The following is a 17,278-nucleotide window of genomic DNA, read 5'->3' as shown; positions in this document are numbered from 1 at the left end:
GTACTGAGGTAAATTAGGGTTGTTGTGATGCTAAACGCTGGGCCACTGGTGTGTCAAATGTCATAATGGGTATCTATGATGGACAGTGTTTGGTGGAGCTCCTAGGTTGAGACAGGCTTGAAAGTAGTGGCATACATTTCCCAAGCAACATGCTTCTGGGCACTCTATGAACATAGAGAAATGATCGTTTTAGAACAGGTTTCAGGTCTTTTTGTTCATGGGGTTGCTATGATTCGTGCTGGACTCGATGACACTTAACAAGAACAAAAATTTACTGTCCCAAGGTTTGGAGACTGAAAGTCTGGGATTAAGTTGTCTTCCTTCCACATTTATTCTGTATGAGGCTTTAGGTCTCTCATCTAGCTTGAGGTATCCCTTGACTTGCTCAAGTATCATCATATAAATTTGTTTCTCTGTTGCAGTGTATCTTCTCTTCTTTTATAAGGATGACCAATGAAAACTGACCAATTGCTGTCAAGTTGATTGCTGTTCATGGTGACTCTGTGTGTATCACAGTAGAACTGTCCTCCATAGTCTTTCAATGACTGATTTTTACAAAATAGATGGCCATATCTAATTGTGAATTGTCACTGGGTGGGCTTGATCCTCGTACCCTTTCATTAGCAGCCCACATATTAACCATTTTTGTCATCAAAGGACTCAGATAGGATTAGGGTCCACCTTACTTCAGAATGACCTTGTGTTACCTAACTGAAAACATCTTTAAAGCCCTATTTTCAAAGATCACATTCACAGGTACCAGGGCTAAGCATTTCAACGTCTCTTTTAGGAGTACACAATTCAATCCATTAAACTTATGTCTCTATTTAGTTCATAGACAGCAATTCAATCTCCTCTTAAGAAATACTAGCAAATACATCTTCTAATTATCCCAATTTATTGCATATATGTGAAAGGAACTTCTGCTTAATACTCAAAAGGAGTCTGTTTTCTTAGGAAGCATTTAAACTGGATTATAAAACTAAGTACTTTATAAAAATCAATGCTTTAAAAATTGTACCAGCTAGAGAGCATTGTCTTCCCCCACCCCCCTTTTTTCCATGTAGTTTAGATCTTAATGGTACTTCGTTGGTGGTCTGCCAATGGAGTTTCTTGTCTTTTCCTAAAGAAGAGTATCTATAATTTAAATTCTTAAATTGGTATTTTGCCAGTTTTCACATGCTTTGTTTTCTCTTCTCAAATCAACATGTCTATGTATTTATACAATTCTGAGTTCAAAGAACATTCATTACACTGCTGTCACTCTATATAAAGACAATCAAAACTTGTTATGCCTAAATATAAAACACAATCCAGCTCAGTGAACAGATGTGTTGCCTGAGTGAAGCCCCACCATGTTGTTCCTATTGTCCGCCTTGTTTGCAGGGTGTGCCTGGTGCTGTGGGATTTTGGGAATTAAGGGGCTAGCCAATCACATGCATTTAATGGAACATTTTATGCACATTTTGTCCCTCTGGTCTACTGTACTGCCCCTTGGGTAATAGAGTGGGTTTTAGGATGTTTGGTTCAACTTTCCTAGCCTTTGAAAAGGTTTGAGAGATGTCTTATAGTTATAAACATTAATTATGCTTATTTCATAAAATACAACACATTTTCCTAATTTTAGAGCTAAGATAATGAGCTTTCACAATATTGTACACCCAGTAAAATGCCATCCAGCTTTCAAAATTTACCCTGGGTTCTTCTAATTTTGTTGTGGTTATTTTCTGCTCCATTTCACATCTTTTCCAAATAATAAAAAATGAGGAAATGTAAGGGCTTATTTATAACAAGTGGACCCAGTACCCTCACTCAGAGAGCAGTCTCCATGAAAACAAAGTTCACACACAGACATTGCGGTAATATGCCTTTTTTCTAAGATCCTTTCCTCCATCAAAATTGCTCCCAGCATTACTCTTAAAGTAAAGTAAACCAGTAAATCCAACGGGGCAGGTTGAGTCTAGGTGTCTTATCTGATATGCTGTGTTACAGATTAAATTGTGCTTCCTTCTCCCCAAAATATATTGGCATTCTAACTGATTCCTATGAATATGGCTTTATTTTCAATTAAGCTCCTCGAAGACAGCACATTTAACATAAGGTTATACAGGAGTAGCATGAGGCCTAATTTACTCTCAAACCCACTCTCATCAAGTAGGTTCTGGTTCATAATGACCCTCAAATGATTTTTTGAAATTATGTATTCTGAAGAAGAAAGCTACTCCTCTTTCTCTCACAGAGAGTGCATTGGTCTGCTAGATACTTTCAGCCTTTGAGTTACTGCAACTGGCAATGGATTATATCACTAGAAACTCAAGCTCATGGTCTTCAAGTCAGTCCCATCTTAAAACTTATATCTGATTCTTCATCTGGTTTCTGAGCCTGCGAATTGCCTGGGAGGAGAGTGTCCATCTTTCTCTCAAGGAGCCTCTGGTGAATTTAAAGGGCTCAGACCTTGGATTAGCCCCCAAACCCAAGAAAGGCTATGCCATCAGAGCTCTCTAACAGAGCTCCTATAAAGGAAGAGATGAGACATGGAGACACAAGTGCAAGATGGCCATTCTAGAGATTTATCTACACAACAAGGAGTAACGGGGCCTAGCAGAAACTAGAAGAGACAAAAACCCTAAAGCTCTTAGAAAATATATGCCCTGGTGACTTCCTAAATGCAGACTTCTAGCTTCTAGAACTGTGAGGTAGTTAATTTCTATTGTTTAAAGTTACCAAGTTGGTAAGTTGGTGGCTTTTTTTTTTAACAACAACCCTAGGAATCTATTACGTGTTGGAGCTGGGGTTAAGGCATTTGGCTGCTACTTCACCAGCAACAGGAAGAAGATGAGGTGGTCTGCTTCTGTAAAGATTACACCCTCAGAAACTCTATAGTGCAGTTCCTGCAGGGACTGTCTAACAGGGTTTCTGTTTTGGTTTATGCATATTTCTGGGAGTATAGTATGATCTTGAAGGAAAATGTGCATTTTGTTGACTTCGCTCAAGTATACGTATCTTCATTAATAGTTAAAAAACAAGTTGAAAGTAATTGAAATTTCAATTATGAATGAAATACAAATTCTACACACCATTGACAATATGTTTTTGATAAGCTGAAAGAATACCTTCCCATTTGATTAAGGCTACAGTATTAGCTGGAATTACTTTGCTGAGAACTCCCTTTTTACATTTTCTGATTTTCTGTTGGCTAATGCTATGTACGTTGCAAAGATTTATTTATATTAATCTATGTTCATCCAGACTGATATTAGTCCAGTGATGAGCAAGGAAGTACAAACAGCATGTCTGTGGAGATTTAACAGTCAGGGGTCAATACTTGATTCTATTACCTAGTCAGCCTCATTTACTTACATTTCATTCACCTGTGCAAATGGAGATAACTATTTAGACCCATACTAACCCTCCTATCAGTTTCTGAAGCTGTAAATTGTGATGGGAGGGAGACTGTCAATCTTTTTTTCTGAAGAATTAATTGCTGGTAGGTTTGAACCCGGAGAATTCCTGCCTGTAGGCGAGTGCCATGGACTATGCTACTTGAGCTCCCTTTTGTTTGTTTTGGAAGATAGCAATTTGAATACACCAGCTGGAGCAGCAGAAAGGTAAGATGGTCAGCTCCCATTACATCTTTAGAAATCCCACGCATGATGACATGTGATGGGGCTCAACGGGCAGTGAGTTTAGTTTTAATTTTTTTTTCCAAAGGGCTGTGATGTCAGAGAATAACAAAATTACCATCTTTCTCTCCTGCAGGTGGTGAATCTTGTCTCAAAAGAATGACAAAATAAAAATCCTAGGAAACAATGAGACAGACATCAGTCTAGAGAGGTTTATTTCTTTCAGGGTTCCTATTAGTATAGCGTTATCCATATCACTGTTTGCCCTCTTTGTAAAGTGTGGCTGTCCATTTATTGGGAAGGCAAGGGCCCCTGAGCTGGCACAACTGGGACTAGTAGCCCTTTTGATGTTGGCCCATACATGACCCTTGGTCAAGCACTGTTATAGATCCCTGAACCTGAAAGTTTTAAATTTACCTCAAGTGAAGCTGAAGTTTAGAGACTTTAGTGACCTCCAAGCAAAATTATTATTTCATGTGGGGCATGATTGGTGGTAATGGCCAGTTGCAGCACGTTTTTCTGGTGCAGAAAACTGTATGCTTTTTGGTGTTTTTGTTGTTGTTGTTGTTGAGCCATTTTAAGTTTATTATCTAATTTAAATGTTAAGAAAACAAGTAAACATTTCATTATTTCTAGACAAGGCAGTTTTAAACAAGAGATTCTTTTCTGTTTTCTCCCTTTAACTTATCTTTTTGAAAAGGGCATAAATATCTTTCTTCATTTACTCTCTGTGCTCTCTAAGTTGAAATGAGATATGATGATATTGGAGACTTAATACTTTGTTTTGGGTTTGTTGGTTTGTTTTTTTTTAATTGTTGTTGTTAAATAAGACAAGTCATGTTCAATGGTTAGCATGTCCCTTGCCCTGGTTAGACTCAATCAATGTAAAAAAAAAAAAGAAAGAGAAAAGGAAAGTATACCTACTTCCTCTTAAGATCTTAACAGAGCTTTTATTTAAATACCAATTGCAGTAGCTCATCAGGATTTACATTTACATTCTTAGATACTCCAAGGTTAATCTTTTAAGGAATATAGGTTTTTTAACCATTATTTTTATCATCATAGTGAGTTTTCTACTTGCTACTTCATTAATGACTGGATAAGGATTGATTCTGACAACCCAAAGGCACATGGTTCAAAGCCACCAGCTGTGTCACTGAAGCAAGAAAGGCACTTTCCTCTGTTACAATTTACAGAATTGTAAAACTTGCTGAGAGTCACTTAGGAGTTGATTCTGGTGAGGCAGACATAACAACAGCATTCTACAACTTTCAGATCGTGTTTACTTTCTTCAGTGTAAATATTATGGATCTAGTACCTGCTCAAAACCTTTTTTTTTTTCCCCCAGTTCTCTGGGTGGGTGGGGGGAGAGAAAGGGGGAGAGAGAGGGGCAGGAGAGAGAGAGAGAGAGAGAGAGAAAAGAAGGAGGAGAAGGAGAAGGAGAAGGAGAGAAAGAATGAGAGAGTGAGAGAGAGAGAGGAAGAGGGAGATAGAATGGGAGAGGATCTCAAATCCATTTCCCATTTGGTTTTATCTCTGTTGGCCAATGCTGAGTCACTTTACTGGGAATTTGTGAGCATGGCTAAGAAATGGTTTGGCCAAAATGTCTTCATTTTACCTAGGAGACAGTGAGGGGTCTGAGGAATAGCATCATTGGGAAGATGTTTCAGAAATTTTGTCTATCACAAAGTATATTAGATTTGACAGAATTTATAGTTGTGGTATCAACAATTCAGTGTTGCAATGTTCATCCTTCATGTGAAAAACCACCCATGTAAAAGCAAAGACTGATGTGTTCTATGATGCTGAAAAAGTTTCACTAAAGCTTCCAGACTAAAGTGGAGTCAGAAGAAAAGCCTAGTGATCTAATTTAAAGTCAAATGAGAATCCAATGAAATCCTGTGAATTAATGGTTGCTTTCTGTTAGGTCATGTGACAGGTCCAAGATGGCAGCCCCCATCTGCAATACATTGTTGCTGCCTCCAATATATATCTTCTATTTGTACCTGGTTTTGGTTTTATGTATGGGGTGAAGTTTAAATCTCATTTCAATTTTCTGTAGGTAGACTCCCAGTTTTGCCAACACCATTTACCAAAGAAACTGTCATTTCCCCACTCTTATTTCTTTGTCAAAAATCATTAGACCACAGGTGGTGGTGGTTGTTGTTTTGTGCCATCTAGTCGCCTGCAACTCATAGTGACCCTATGTACAACAGCCCTAAACCCTGCTCTGTCCTGTGCCAATCTCATTGCCTCTGACACACCTACCCCCATTACCTCAGTCACTGTATCAGTCCAACTCATAGAAGGCCTTCCTCTCCTGTGCTGTCCCTCCACCCTTCCAAGCATGACGTCCCTCTCCAAGGATTGGTCCTTCCTTGCAACATGTCCAAAGTATGTCAGATAAAGCCTCAGAATCCTTGCCGCCAAGGAGCAGCCTGGTTTAATGCTTTCCAGGTCGAATCTGTTCGTTTTCTTAGCAGTCTATGGTATATTCAATACTCTTCTCCAGCACCATAGCTTAAAGACATCAATTCTCCTTTTATCATCCCTAGTCGTTGTCCAGCTCTCTGATGCATAGCAAGTGATTGGAAGATTATGGCCTGGATCAGGCACACCTTAGTCTCCATACTGACATCATTGCTTTTCAGTACTTTAGAGAGGTCTCTAACAGCACACTTTCCTGTCACAATATATCTTTTAATTTCCTGGCTGCTGGTTCCAAAAGTGTTGATTGTGGAGCAAAACTAAAGCTGTTAACAATCTCTATCTTTTCATCATCTGTCATGATACTGCCAATCAGCCCAGTGGTGAGAATCTTTGTTTTCTTGACATTGAACCTCAATCCATATTGAAGGCTGGAGTCCTTGACCTTCTTCAGCATGCTCTTCAGGTCCTCCTCAGTTTCAGTAAGTAGGATTGTGCCATCTGCATAATGCAGATTGTTGATAGATCTTCTTCCAATCCTGATGCCACATTTCTCTTCATACAGCCCAGCCTACCAGATAATTTGTTTTGCATATAGATTGAAAAGGTATAGGACACATCCCTGGCAAACACCTTCCCAATTTTCAACCTTGCAGTCTTTCCTTGCTCTGTTCTGGTGACTGTCTCCTGGGCGAAGTATAGGTTTTGCGTTAACACAATCAAGTGTTCTGGGATTCCCATTATTCTCAGAGTTACCACAGGTAGATTAATTTCTGAAATCTTGATTCTGTTACATTGGCCTGTGTTTTTGTCTCTACCTTTACCATGCTGTTTTAATTGCTGCAGCTGTGTAGATCAGGCCTTAAGATCAGAAAGTGTGGTGCCTTAGACTTCATTTTTTCATCTCCTTGAAGAATGAATTTGGTAAAATATTTTCACATTGTTGAGTCTTCCTATTCATAAACAGGAAACATTTTTTCATTTAATTAGGTCTACTTTTCTTGCTTGAAGCTCTAATGGCTTAGTGATAAGAAATTGTAGTGAAAGAAATTTCTTAGTGATAAGAAATTTGCCAAACCGAGGTAGGTGGTTTGAACCCACTGATTGCTTTATGGGAGAAAGGTAGGCAACCTCTTCCCATGCAGTTTACTGCCTCTGAAAACCCACTGGAGGATCAGCTATGGGTTGGTTCCAATGCGACAGTGTACAACAAAACAATGGGTCATAATAATCCTATCAGATTAGATTATGTTAACTGTAACTGTTATGCATAGGCTAGGGATAACAACATCAGTTAACAATAGCATGTGTGAAGACCAACTGTTTAGAGAGAAAAAAAGATCTAGATCTACACCTACAACTAGAAAGATAATCTTCATCAAACCTGTTACATTCTCCAAAATAATATTTTTTAAAATAAGTTGTTATTGTTGTCGATTGCCTTCGAGTTGAGCATGACTCATAGTGACTCTATGAACAAAAGGCCTCTACAACTACCAATATTTATTAAAGTTCATAGAGTTTCCAGAGGCATGTTATTTAGGAAGTGGATGCCATTCCTGCTTCCAAAAGTAATTTATCACTTCTTAAAAGTATTTCAAAAGTAAATTATCACTGGCATAATTTGTGAATATCTATATGTCAAGACACAGAGGCCTCTGCTGGCTTAGTGATAAGGAATTGTGCTGCCAGCCCACAGGCAGCAGGTTTGAATCTACCAGTTGCTCCACAGAAGAAAGATAAACAATCTCCTTTTGTGTGATTTATAGTCTCTGCAAACCCTCTGGAAGAACAGCTATGATTAAATTCTGACTCAATGGCACATAACAACAACATATATCAAGATTAGAAAAAAAAAAGATTGCTCTAGGCTTTTAGATCTAGTAATTTTATGAATGAGTATAGACTATAGTAGCTGAAACAAGCATAGTCAACTCTTGGGGCAAGAAAAAAACAAATGCAATAATTGTGTGATATTTTTCTTCTTGAAAAATGTAGAATTAATGACATAATAATTATTTCTCCATTGCTTTAAAATAGTATTTGTATATATTAATCAAATGTTTTTAAAAGGACTCTAACTGCTGTATTTAGGCATGCCTACAGAATTAATCTCTTAACATGGAAACTTATTCTAAGTCATCCAAGGGGCAAGAACCACAAAAAGTATTTTGTGTCTGGAGGAGACATACAGAAAAGGAGAGTACACCAAAATTGAGCTTCTATTCTGGATCAAGGAATGGGACTTGGAGAAAGACACTGGTTGAAGGCAAGTCAAGATCAGTGAGGAGACCAAGATAAAGAGTCTAAAATGAAGACATTTGATGTAGATTGTGTGAACTATCAATACTGGATATTTATCTTTCATTTCACCAAACTTTAGGAATATTTGGTAGCCTAGTGGATAAGGAGTTGCCCTGCCAACCCAAAGATAGCTGGTTCAAATTCACCAGCTGCTTCAAGTGTTATTGTTAGGTACTGTTGAGCCAGAATCAACTCATAGCTGGCCCTCCAACAGGATTTCAGAGGCTGTAAATTACACAGGAAATTGTCCATCCCTTTCCTGTGGAGTACTTGGTGAATTAAAACTTCCTGCCTTTATCACGGGATAAAAATGAGTAATCTCTGGTGTGAAAAATCCTCTGGAGTCAGCTACGAGTCAGTTCTGTCTCAGTAACAATGAGTTGAGTTTTGTGAGTGCTCATAATGGTATAACTACAGTGTGCCAGTTAAGTAAATACAAAGAGAACACTTTTCCCCATAGTTTATAATCTCTAACTAATGAAAAGAGATAAAGAAATTCACTGTAGTGACTGAAAGAAGGAAGGAGTGGATCAATGAGTGTATTGGGCGAAAGTGGCTACTACTGTTTTATACGCGCAGGAAAAGGCTTCATGGAGAACAAACCATGAAATCTAATGGAATGTCACCTTCAAGAAAGCAGTCAAAAAGGACTGTACATAAAAACTCCCTGGGTTGGAGAATGCCAGTCTTAGACTAAGCAGGCAATGCAGAAAGAATTCTGAGCACTCTCCTGACTCACAGTCTGTGATATTCACTACAAACAGCGAAGGGGATTCAAAAGTCAACAGTACTGCGGAAGGAGGCCGCTGATGAAAATGGTGGGGGAAATGTGAATTAAGTACTCAATTAGTAATTAAATATTGGAGATTTTAACCTAGCTAAGTGACATCTTAGAGCACAGGCCTGGTGGCCTACTTCTAAAAGGCAGTTTCCACTGAAAACTTTATGGATTGCTCTTCTACTTAGGCACACATGGGATTCTCACCATTCTGAATTGACTCTAAGGCAATTAATGATGACAACAACACTGTCTGAGCAGCTGGTGACCTTGAACTGTGTGCCTATTGGTTGGCAGTACAGCTCCTTACCACTAGACCTCCTCATATCCCCTACACACACACACACACACACACACACACACACACCCACACCCATATATATGTTATTGCTATTAGGACCCTATGAACAACAGATCTGAATCCTGTCCTATTCTGTGCCATCCTCATCATTTCTGACATACTCAATCTGAGGGGGGCTAACTGTAAAGGCTAAAAATAGTCAACTTTTATGCTAACACCATAGCTCTGAATATAAACATAACCTATCTCTCCTCTCTACATTCCTGTAAATGCTTTTAAGAAGCCCTGGTATTGTAGTGTGTGATGTATTTTGGTAGTAATGATGTCACTCTGGAGACTAAGGTGCGTCTGATACAGGCCATGGTCTTTGCAATCACTTGTTATGCGTCAGAGAGTTGAACAATGACTAAGGAGGATAGAAGGAGAATTGATGCCTTTGAGCTGTGGTGCTGAAGAAGAGTATTGAATGTACCATGGCCTCCTAAGAAAACAAACAGGTTCATCCTGGAGAGGGTTAAACCAGGCTGCTCCTTGGAGACAAGGATTCTGAGGCTTCATCTGACATACTTTAGACATGTTGTAAGGAGAGACAGGTCCTTGAAGAGGAACATCATGCTTGGGAGGGTGGAGCGACAGCGCAGTTGGGGAAGACCCTCTATGGGGTGGATTGATTCAGTGACTGGGGTAATCGGGTGGACGTGTCAGAGGCAGTGCAATTGGTACAGGATAGAGCAGGGTTTAGGGCTGTTGTACAGAGGGTCTCTATGAGTTGCAAGTGACTTGATGGCACATAACAACAACCACCACCAAAAAGTTGAAAGTTCAAAGCCAGCAGCATTTTTTTTTTTAAGAAAGATGAATAGTCATCTCCCATAAAGATTTACAGGTTTGGAAACCTGATAGAGGGTCACTGTGAGTCAGAATGGACTTGATAGCAGTGCGTTTGGTTCTAGGTTTACACCAGGAATTAACTTGCTGATATAGAACATGTCTCCTTAGATAAGCAATTCAGGTAGTGGACACATAGAACAAGTGATTATGTTTGTTTCTTTTGGTAGCAAAAATATCCTTTCATGACAATAATTTCCCTTCACTTTCAAGTCAGACAAAAATCTTATTCCTAGACACCTGACAAAGAAATGTAAACCCATTCTGATGTGTGTATTGATATGTATAGTCAGTGTCAAGATGAATATGAGGTAAAATGAAGGATAGAAATGTGACTGTGTAAACAAATAGCCTCTGTTGTTTATTGTGAACCCAGATGTGACACTAATCCAGAAATGCATGCCAGGGGCAACTGAAATATGCTTTGAATTACCAGCCAGTGTTGCTGCTGAGATTGCTCATATGGCATGGTTTATATTCCAATGTTTTCAATCAAATCCGGGGGATTGATTAATCACACTATCAATAACAAAGAAACAGGTGTGTTTTCTAAAGCCATGTGCTTGCTAAAGGCTCTCTGTTGGTGCTACCTTGTAATGTAGTTAGGGGTGATTCTAGCCAATGTTAGGGAAATTGTTATTTAAATTCTTAAATAAAATTGGCATAGACTTCTGTTTACTGATCCTAAGACTACACTTTAATCATAGTTTAAATCTTTGTTGTGACACCTTGTGGGATTAGACAGAGCTATTTTCAATGGTGAAATGGCAGGATTAAGTCACAAATTGCAAAGGACATTCAGGCTGCCTTTAATATTGCTGCTCTGAGTAGAATACATGTTGAGGCTCCATTTACAATAGGTTTGTTTTGAAAGTGGTCTAGACAGAATCTCCATGGAGGCAACGATGGAGAAAGTTTGTCTTACATATTTTGGGGCATGTTAGGAAAGGACGATCCTTGGGAAAAAAGATATCATGGTGGCAAAGGTAGAGGATCAGAGAAAGAGAAGACCCTCAATCAGATGAATTGGCATAGTAACAATAACAATGTAAACATGTCAGGTTGTGAAGATGGCACAAGAGGGAAAAGTTCAGATCTGTTGTTCATAGGATTACCTACCAATAGCAACAACCTGGGTGGTAATGGTTTAGTGGTAGAATTCCTGCCTTGCAATTTGGGGCACCGAGTTCAAGGCTCAGTCAGTCCATGACACACACAGTCACCATTTTCCTCTCAGTGAAGGTTCATGCATTAATATGATGCTAAGCAGAATTCAGTAGAGATTGCAAGGGTGGATGGAATAGGAAAAAAGGCCTGGTGACCTACTTTCAGAAATCAGCTAGTTGAAGCCCTGGGATCACGAAGATCTCATCTGCAGCTTGTCCTGGGGATGGTGTAGCTTGGGGAGCATTGTGTTCAGTTGTTTATGAGGGTCTTCATGAATTGGGGGTCACTTTGATGGCAATGAATAACAAAATGGAATATGATAGCTACTTATTAAGATCTTACTATGAATTTTTGGATTAAGACTCATACTTTTCAGGCCTTTTGAATTTTTATTAGGGACAACCTGTTCCCATTGAGCATATTTTGACTCATAATGACCCTACAGAACAGCTGCCCCACAGGATTTAATCCAAGGCTCTAATCTATATAGAATCACACTGCCTCCCTCATCTTTCTTCTAATAGTGTTGATGGGCTCGAACCACCAAACTTATGATTAGTAGTCAAATATATTAATTACTGTGTCACCATAGCGCCTATCAAAGGGTTAGTAAGTTGCTGTTGTTGTTAGATGTTGTTAAGATAGCTATACTTCATACAACCTTATGGACATCAGATCTGAACCATCTGTTATAATGTACAATCTTCATTATTTCTGTCATGCTTAAGTCCATAGTGGTAGTTACTACCTAATTTCATCTTGTTGTGGACCTTCCTCTCTTTCTCTGACCCTCTGCCTTTTTTAGCATACTGTCTTTTTTCTCCAAGGATTAGCTATTCCTGCAAATAGTCCTAAAGCAAATGATAGACAAAGCTTTACCATCCTTTCCTCTAAAGAGCACCATAGTTATACTTTCTCCAAGACAGATTTCTTTCTTTTTTTTATAGCAGTGTATGAAAAATGAAATACTCTTTGTCAATCCCACAAGTTTAAGGTTTTGATTCTTCTTTGGTCTTCTTTATTCATTGTTCAACTCTCAATATATAAGTGATTGATTTTGGTTTGGATCAGGTGCACCTTACTCTTTAAACTCTTATGCCCTAGACAGAATTCCACTTTATTTCTTCCAACTTCTAGTGGTTTGTGGCAAGCGTTGATGTTCCTCATCTCACAGCAAGCAGTTCAAATCTGTCTTCCTACATGTTTTTTCCCCCCTCATATATCTCCTTTCTTTTATTACATCTAAAAAGAAGCTGTTTCCAAATAAAGTCACATTCTGTCGTTCTTGGTAGACATGGAATGTGGAGACTCCATTTATCTCAACACCACCATTCAGGATTGTGGTGTTTGAGAAGAGTACTGAATACCCACTGGGCTACCAAAGGAACAAAGTTGTCCATCTTGGAGGAATTGCAGCCAAGGTACCCCTTAGATGCTTGTTAAACTTTTCCTCATATACTTTGAGAACGTTGTCAGAAGGGGCCAGAACTTGGAAAAATGCATCATGCTGAGAAAGATGGAATGACAGGGAGAAAAAAGGAAAACTCTCAGCAAGGTGAATTGATACAGTGACTGTAACAATAAGTTCAAACATGTTGGAGATTGTGAGGATTGTTTAGGGTAAGGAAAGGTTCAGATCTCTTGTTCACAGGGCTACAGTGAGTAGTAATTTTAGTAACGGAAAATTGATCTAGAATTGTATATTTATAATAAAAAGGACCATTTAAAAAATCCATCCTGAGGTATAGTACTGTAAGTTATAGGATACTGTTCACATGTATACAAGGAAGACCTGTTAATACAACTGTTATTAAAAAATATACACACTAACAACTAAAGCCAAAGAAGAGGAGATTGAAGATTTCTACCAACGTGTACCCTCTGAAATTTACAGAAGATGCAGTCAAGATGTCTTAATAAGAACTGACGACTGGAATGAAAAAGCTGGAAATGAGAAGAAATTGTGTTCTCAGTAAAAAAAATGAGGCTGGAAATTGAATGACTGAATTTTATACAATCAATAATTTGTTCAATACAAATAACTTCTTTAAAAAATATAAACAGTGACAATATATATGGACCTCACCTGATGGGCTACATAAGATTGATTGCCTCTGTTGATATGTTGTACATAAGGTTGCTGAGAGTCACAAGCGACTCACTGGCACATAACAACTACATAGCCATTCTACAATATAGAATTGAATTGCTCTATAGTGTTTTCTAGACTGTAAATCTTTACAGAAGCAGACTGCCTAGTTTTTTTTACCAAAGGAACTGGTATATCAAAACTACCACAATACTCCTAGAATTTTCTAGTCTTGCAAAAGGGTTACCAATTATATTTCATTTTGAAAAAGAACCAACAAAGTTTTGCTGATTTTTCTCTACAATTTGTTTTCTATTTATTTCCTTTCTGATTTTATTATTTCCTTTCCCACCTGATTTGTATTTAATTTGTTGTTCTTTTTCTATGTTCTTAAGTTGGAAGATTGTTGTTGCTGTTAGTTGCCATTGAGTTAAGTACAGCTCATAGAGACCCTATGAATGATAGACTTGAACCTTCTCCTATCCTATTCCATTCTTATCATCTCTGAAACACTTGAGTTTATTGTTACAGTCACTGTGTCAATCCAGCTCATTAGGGATCTTTCTCTTTTTAAATGACCCTACACAGTTCCAAGCATTATGTCACTTTCCAAGGAATAGACTCTTCTAGCTAAATGCCTTAAAGTATAAGAGATGAAACATCACCATTTTTGCTTCCAAAGGGCACGCTTGTTAAATTTTTCCCAAGACATATCTTTTTGGTCTTTTGACAGTCCATGACATACTCAGTACTCTTTTCTAACACCACAACTCAAAGACATCAATTCTTTTCCTGCCATTCTTATTCATTTTCCAGCTGTCAGATGCTGTAACAAGTGATTGAAAGCACCATGGTCTGAACGAGGTGTACCTTAGTCTTCAAACTCACTGCGTTTCAGGATATTGGAGAAGTCCCTGACATCAGACTGAAATACATCTCCTAATTTCTTGACTGCTGGTTCCAAGAGTGTAGATTGCTGTTGTAAGAGGAATACTTTCAATCCTTTCTCTATTTAACATGATAATGTCTATTGGCCCAGTGGTGAGGACTTCTGTTTTCTTTATGTTGAGATAGAACTCATATTGAAGGCTGTAGTTGTCTGCAGCAAGAGTTTAAAGTCCTCCTCACTTTCAATAAGCAAATGATAATATCATCTGCATGATAAGTCTTCGTCTAACCCTAACTGCATTCCTTTTCATAAAGTCCAGCTTCACGAACGTTTTGCTCAGTATACAGATTGAATGGATACAGCCCTGACAAACATGCTTCCTGATTTTAAAAATTGTAAGTGGTTTAAATAGCACCATTCAGACAACAGGGTTTTGGTCTAGGTATAGGTTTTGATTGAGCAATATTAAGTGTTCTGGGATTTCCATTCTTTTCAATGTTAGCTATAGTTTATTATGATCCCTAGTCAAATGCTTTCTTTTGATATTCTCTACTTTCAGCCTGGATCCATCTGATATCAAAAATTATATCCCTTAGTATCACAACCTCATTGAAACCCCACTTGAGCTTCTGGAAGTTCCCCTTTAATAGCCATTTTTTGTTTGTGTGTTGTGGTTTATGGGGTTTTTTTCTGGTTTTGTTTTGTAAGAGTCATGAATTGCATCAGTTTGTTCTTTGATTTTTTTGGTTTGTTTTTTGCATATTTTATCCATCCATATTGTGAAATAAAATTCAATGGCTCAGAAAGCCATTTTGAACAAGGAACCCTTGACACCACAGGAACTATCTTAGCTTTTCTAGGCATTAACCTTTGTGTTTGGAGAATTCATTTTCCCCTTACAATCATCTTACTATATTTGTGAACACATGTAAGCTAGCAACTTCTTTCCTTGTGCCTTTATATACCCATTTTAGATAGCCAATTTCTGATTTGTGCATGCCTGTCAAACCAGTTTACTCATCTTAGTAATGCCTAGAATGCCAATATTCATGCATTCCATTTCATTTTTTTAAAAAAATAATTTTAATAAACATTTACAGAGGTTTTGGATTTCCACTCATTCATTGCCACACTTTTCTCCCTGCCCACTCCTCCCCACCAGTTCGCTCCCCTCTCCGAAAAGAAAAAGAAAAAACAATTCCTTCATTAGTATACAATTCCCCCAATCCCTTTCCCCCTACCCCCACCCTGACCGTTTCATTTTTTTATAACTTCCAGTTTTGCAATATTCATACTCTACATTGCATGTTCCAACTATTAAAGGATGTTTGCAGGCATTTTCCCCCTCATTTTGATTGACTGTCAATCTGGGCTTTACCTCTAATACTGTAACCCTTCATTTATTCTATTGTTCATAGGGCTAGAGGCCTAATATGTCAAAAATAGATGGCCAGTTCTTCTTCCTGATCTGTCTTAATCTTGGAGCTACAACACGGGTGACCCCTCTAGCATTTGAAACACTGGTGCATAGTGTTCAACATCACAGCAATAGAGAAGTACAGCAAACTGACAGACAAGCACAGCACTAATTAGAACACTGATAAACAAGCAGGAATACAAATAATCAAGTTACTACATATTTAACAATTTGTAAATCATAGTCCAATACAACAAACTGACAGATACAGAATCACTGTACCAAAAACACTAAAATATTTCAGGAAGTACCAAATGATCAAAATCTAAGCCAATGATAATGAAGGAAGAATTTCGAGCTGCACTGAAGGCATTACAAAAAAGAAGGCCCCAGGAATAGATGGTATACCAATTGAAATCTTTCAAATGGCAGATGCAGCCTTGAATATGCTCTCCAGGCTATACCAAGAAATGTGGAGGAGTGCTGCCTGTCTGACTGACTGGAAAAGATCCTTATTTGTTCTTATTCCCAAGAAAGGTGATTCAATAGAATGTGGAAATTATAACAAATATCATTAATACCAAATGTATGCAAAATACTATAGAGGATAATTAAAAAAAAAAACAACACCACTGCTAGAAGAGAGAACTGACAGAAATTCAAACTGGATTTAGAAGAGACTATAGCACCAGGGATATCATTGCTGATGTCAGAAGAATGTCTATTTATTCTTTACTGAGTAGGCAAATGTATTGTGACTTTTAATATAAAAATGATTATGCAAAAAGTTCTTCTAAAATTGTTAAATTGGTTAGTAATGTTGTACTTCTATATTATCTCTTAATTGTTTTATAATTATTCTATCAATTGCTGAAAATGGAGTTTTACTATATCTAGATACAAATGTTCAAAAGTATTAATGTCTTCAAATGTTCTTTTTTGTTTCATTTATTTCAGTGCACTCCCATTAGATATATAACACTGGTGACCCAAGGAGTAAGGACCTGTATTGCCACCTCATAGACATGCTGTTCAAATTCATCAGCTGCTCCATAGAAGGAAATTAGGCAATCCCCTACCATGCTATTTACTATCTCTTTATTTATTCCTGTTCCACTTCTTGTTGTTATGTGCCATTGAATAGTTTGCTACTCATAGCGACCCTATGTACAACAGCCCTAAACCCTGCTCTATCCTGTGCCAATGGCATTGTCTCTGACACACCCATCCCGAGTACCCCAGTCACTGAATCAATCCACCTCATAGAGGGTCTTCCCTCTGCTCTACCAAGCATGATGTCCCTCTCCAAAGACCTGTCTCTCCTTGCAACATGTCCAGAGTATGTCAGACGAAGCCCCAGAATCCTTGCCTCCAAGGAGTAGCTTGGTTTAACCC

Source organism: Elephantulus edwardii, unplaced genomic scaffold (genome assembly GCF_000299155.1).
Source record: "Elephantulus edwardii isolate Elephantulus edwardi_28Jun2011 unplaced genomic scaffold, EleEdw1.0 scaffold00101, whole genome shotgun sequence".
NCBI classification, from domain to species: domain Eukaryota; kingdom Metazoa; phylum Chordata; class Mammalia; order Macroscelidea; family Macroscelididae; genus Elephantulus; species Elephantulus edwardii.
This window is presented reverse-complemented; position numbering follows the sequence as displayed.